A 4,347-nucleotide genomic window follows, 5' to 3' on the forward strand; every position below is an offset into this window, starting at 1 on the left:
TCCTTTACGGTCGAAAAAGATGTGCTGCTGGCGCACTGGCCCTGCTGATGTGCTGTCTCCATTTGGCCGAGGTGGTGAGTCGGCCTCCTCTCTCCTTTACGGTCGAAAAAGATGTGCTGCTGGCGCACTGGCCCTGCTGATGTGCTGTCTCCATTTGGCCGAGGTGGTGAGTCGGCCTCCTCTCTCCTTTACGGTCGAAAAAGATGTGCTGCTGGACAGGCCTCGTGCATATGGTACGACAGCTTTTCTCCGTGCCCCTGGTACTCTGCTCAGCAGCACTTTGCTATGTACTTCCTCGTGCATATGGTACGACAGCTTTTCTCCGTGCCCCTGGTACTCTGCTCAGCAGCACTTTGCTATGTACTTCCTCGTGCATATGGTACGACAGCTTTTCTCCGTGCCCCTGGTACTCTGCTCAGCAGCACTTTGCTATGTACTTCCTCGTGCATATGGTACGACAACTTTTCTCCGTGCCCCTGGTACTCTGCTCAGCAGCACTTTGCCACACACACACTCCTCGTGCATATGGTACGACAACTTTTCTCCGTGCCCCTGGTACACTGCTCAGAAACACTTTGCCACACACACACTCCTCGTGCATATGGTACGACAATGTTTCTACATGCCCCTGGTACACTGCTCAGAAACACTTTGCCACACACACACTCCTCGTGCATATGGTACGACAATGTTTCTACATGCCCCTGGTACTCTGCTCAGAAACACTTTGCCACACACACACACTCCTCGTGCATATGGTACGACAGCTTTTCTCCGTGCCCCTGGTACTCTGCTCAGCAGCACTTTGCTATGTACTTCCTCGTGCATATGGTACGACAACTTTTCTCCGTGCCCCTGGTACTCTGCTCAGAAACACTTTGCCACACACACACACTCCTCGTGCATATGGTACGACAATGTTTCTACAAGCCCCTGGTACTCTGCTCAGCAGCACTTTGCTATGTACTTCCTCGTGCATATGGTACGACAACTTTTCTCCGTGCCCCTGGTACTCTGCTCAGAAACACTTTGCCACACACACACACTCCTCGTGCATATGGTACGACAACTTTTCTCCGTGCCCCTGGTACTCTGCTCAGCAGCACTTTGCTATGTACTTCCTCGTGCATATGGTACGACAACTTTTCTCCGTGCCCCTGGTACTCTGCTCAGAAACACTTTGCCACACACACACACTCCTCGTGCATATGGTACGACAACTTTTCTCCGTGCCCCTGGTACTCTGCTCAGCAGCACTTTGCTATGTACTTCCTCGTGCATATGGTACGACAACTTTTCTCCGTGCCCCTGGTACTCTGCTCAGAAACACTTTGCCACACACACACACTCCTCGTGCATATGGTACGACAATGTTTCTACATGCCCCTGGTACTCTGCTCAGCAGCACTTTGCTATGTACTTCCCGTGCATATGGTACGACAGCTTTTCCACAAGCCCCTGGTACACTGCGCAGAAACACTTATGCCACGTCGGCTGTACGCGCTCTCCTCGCTAGCTAGTTGCTGATCTCCCCCACCTCCAGGGGGCCCCGGGGACCACCATCACATCTCCCTGTCTCCCTTACCGCTGAACAAGATGCATGCTGCTCCACTGGCCCTGCTGCTGTTGTGTCTCCATTTGGCCGAGGGGGTGAGTCGGCCTCCTCTCTCCTTTACGGTCGAAAAAGATGTGCTGCTGGCGCACTGGCCCTGCTGATGTGCTGTCTCCATTTGGCCGAGGTGGTGAGTCGGCCTCCTCTCTCCTTTACGGTCGAAAAAGATGTGCTGCTGGCGCACTGGCCCTGCTGATGTGCTGTCTCCATTTGGCCGAGGTGGTGAGTCGGCCTCCTCTCTCCTTTACGGTCGAAAAAGATGTGCTGCTGGACAGGCCTCGTGCATATGGTACGACAGCTTTTCTCCGTGCCCCTGGTACTCTGCTCAGCAGCACTTTGCTATGTACTTCCTCGTGCATATGGTACGACAGCTTTTCTCCGTGCCCCTGGTACTCTGCTCAGCAGCACTTTGCTATGTACTTCCTCGTGCATATGGTACGACAGCTTTTCTCCGTGCCCCTGGTACTCTGCTCAGCAGCACTTTGCTATGTACTTCCTCGTGCATATGGTACGACAACTTTTCTCCGTGCCCCTGGTACTCTGCTCAGCAGCACTTTGCCACACACACACTCCTCGTGCATATGGTACGACAACTTTTCTCCGTGCCCCTGGTACACTGCTCAGAAACACTTTGCCACACACACACTCCTCGTGCATATGGTACGACAATGTTTCTACATGCCCCTGGTACACTGCTCAGAAACACTTTGCCACACACACACTCCTCGTGCATATGGTACGACAATGTTTCTACATGCCCCTGGTACTCTGCTCAGAAACACTTTGCCACACACACACACTCCTCGTGCATATGGTACGACAGCTTTTCTCCGTGCCCCTGGTACTCTGCTCAGCAGCACTTTGCTATGTACTTCCTCGTGCATATGGTACGACAACTTTTCTCCGTGCCCCTGGTACTCTGCTCAGAAACACTTTGCCACACACACACACTCCTCGTGCATATGGTACGACAATGTTTCTACAAGCCCCTGGTACTCTGCTCAGCAGCACTTTGCTATGTACTTCCTCGTGCATATGGTACGACAACTTTTCTCCGTGCCCCTGGTACTCTGCTCAGAAACACTTTGCCACACACACACACTCCTCGTGCATATGGTACGACAACTTTTCTCCGTGCCCCTGGTACTCTGCTCAGCAGCACTTTGCTATGTACTTCCTCGTGCATATGGTACGACAACTTTTCTCCGTGCCCCTGGTACTCTGCTCAGAAACACTTTGCCACACACACACACTCCTCGTGCATATGGTACGACAACTTTTCTCCGTGCCCCTGGTACTCTGCTCAGCAGCACTTTGCTATGTACTTCCTCGTGCATATGGTACGACAACTTTTCTCCGTGCCCCTGGTACTCTGCTCAGAAACACTTTGCCACACACACACACACTCCTCGTGCATATGGTACGACAATGTTTCTACATGCCCCTGGTACTCTGCTCAGCAGCACTTTGCTATGTACTTCCCGTGCATATGGTACGACAGCTTTTCCACAAGCCCCTGGTACACTGCGCAGAAACACTTATGCCACGTCGGCTGTACGCGCTCTCCTCGCTAGCTAGTTGCTGATCTCCCCCACCTCCAGGGGGCCCCGGGGACCACCATCACATCTCCCTGTCTCCCTTACCGCTGAACAAGATGCATGCTGCTCCACTGGCCCTGCTGCTGTTGTGTCTCCATTTGGCCGAGGGGGTGAGTCGGCCTCCTCTCTCCTTTACGGTCGAAAAAGATGTGCTGCTGGCGCACTGGCCCTGCTGATGTGCTGTCTCCATTTGGCCGAGGTGGTGAGTCGGCCTCCTCTCTCCTTTACGGTCGAAAAAGATGTGCTGCTGGCGCACTGGCCCTGCTGATGTGCTGTCTCCATTTGGCCGAGGTGGTGAGTCGGCCTCCTCTCTCCTTTACGGTCGAAAAAGATGTGCTGCTGGCGCACTGGCCCTGCTGAATCCCTCTCTCCATTTGGCCGAGGGGGTGAGTCGGCCTCCTCTCTCCTTTACGGTCGAAAAAGATGTGCTGCTGGCGCACTGGCCCTGCTGAGTTCCTCTCTCCATTTGGCCGAGGGGGTGAGTCGGCCTCCCCTCTCCTTTACGGTCGAAAAAGATGTGCTGCTGGCGCACTGGCCCTGCTGAGTTCCTCTCTCCATTTGGCCGAGGGGGTGAGTCGGCCTCCTCTCTCCTTTACGGTCGAAAAAGATGTGCTGCTGGCGCACTGGCCCTGCTGAATCCCTCTCTCCATTTGGCCGAGGGGGTGAGTCGGCCTCCTCTCTCCTTTACGGTCGAAAAAGATGTGCTGCTGGCGCACTGGCCCTGCTGATGTGCTGTCTCCATTTGGCCGAGGTGGTGAGTCGGCCTCCTCTCTCCTTTACGGTCGAAAAAGATGTGCTGCTGGCGCACTGGCCCTGCTGAATCCCTCTCTCCATTTGGCCGAGGGGGTGAGTCGGCCTCCTCTCTCCTTTACGGTCGAAAAAGATGTGCTGCTGGCGCACTGGCCCTGCTGATGTGCTGTCTCCATTTGGCCGAGGTGGTGAGTCGGCCTCCTCTCTCCTTTACGGTCGAAAAAGATGTGCTGCTGGTGCACTGGCCCTGCTGATATTCTCTCTCCATTTGGCCCAGGGAGTGAGTCGGCCTCCTGCCTCCTTTACGGTCGAAAAAGATGTGCTGCTGCTGCTGCTGCTGCTGCTGCTGCTGCTGCTGCACTGGCCCTGCTGCTACCACATAGCCAG

This window comes from Pelmatolapia mariae, unplaced genomic scaffold (genome assembly GCF_036321145.2).
Source record: "Pelmatolapia mariae isolate MD_Pm_ZW unplaced genomic scaffold, Pm_UMD_F_2 NODE_ptg000834l+_length_29347_cov_1, whole genome shotgun sequence".
Taxonomy (NCBI): domain Eukaryota; kingdom Metazoa; phylum Chordata; class Actinopteri; order Cichliformes; family Cichlidae; genus Pelmatolapia; species Pelmatolapia mariae.